This window comes from Charadrius vociferus, unplaced genomic scaffold, assembly GCF_000708025.1.
Source record: "Charadrius vociferus isolate BGI_N301 unplaced genomic scaffold, ASM70802v2 scaffold1070, whole genome shotgun sequence".
Lineage (NCBI taxonomy): Eukaryota > Metazoa > Chordata > Aves > Charadriiformes > Charadriidae > Charadrius > Charadrius vociferus.
The window spans coordinates 253,582-254,402 of record NW_009646246.1 but is presented as its reverse complement, the minus strand read 5'-3'; the positions used below and the strand labels follow the sequence as shown (position 1 = coordinate 254,402).

Below are 821 nucleotides of genomic sequence, written 5' to 3'. Positions count from 1 at the left end.
ACAAGTCTGCGTGCCCAGGGGAGACGGCAGCCACGAGCGGATCGTAACGGAGCTTGGGAAGGAAAGGGGAGGCAGAGCTTCTCTGAAACACCTGGGGAGTCAAACACGGGGGGTTGGAGGAGGGAGGCTTGGAGACAACGACGACGCAGCCCGTGCCTGCAGGGATGTTTGCCAGGGTCAGCCAGGACCAGGGTTGGGCAACCGTTGGCAGAGAGCAAAACATCGGCTGTTCTCATCAGCCATGGAGGCATCTCCATCCCTCTGCTGCCGGCAGCATCACTGGTCCTCCTGCCCGCAGCATCACTGGTCCCCCTGCCTGCAGCATCGCCGGTCCCCCTGCCTGCAGCATTACTGGTCCCCCTGCCTGCAGCATCACCGGTCCCCCTGCCTGCAGCATCGCCGGTCCCCCTGCCTGCAGCATTACTGGTCCCCCTGCCTGCAGCATCACTGGTCCCCCTGCCTCTTGGGGGACAACCAGTGGGAAAAACCATCCACGACCCACTGGGGCACCTTGACCGCAGCCAACAGGGGAGGCCATGGGGCACAGCCAGCTTGGGGGGGTTTCAGAGCCTCAGGACGGCGTCTCGGGTGGGATCTCTGCGGGGTGCCCTCTGCACAAAACCCAACAAACCTCCAGCTGAAGCTACGCAGTATTAAAAAAACAAATGAGTTTGGCTTAAAGCCCGAGACGGGGTGGAAGTGCTGAAGAGAGACGGTGAACCAGGCACGAAGCATCCGGACCCGGCGAGGGGTCCGGCAGGGTGCAACCGCTCCGTGCTGCCCATCCCCACGGCACCGTGCTCCTGCCGGGAGACAGGCGA

The 821-nt window shown here is 63.3% G+C and overlaps 1 protein-coding gene across 1 annotated transcript in view; it reads right to left on the bottom strand.

Annotated features, from left to right (window-relative positions):
• Positions 1 to 821, bottom strand: part of SRCIN1 (SRC kinase signaling inhibitor 1) — a 68,534-nt gene that overhangs the window by 8,026 nt on the left and 59,687 nt on the right. The gene's annotated exons all lie outside the window — the stretch shown is intronic.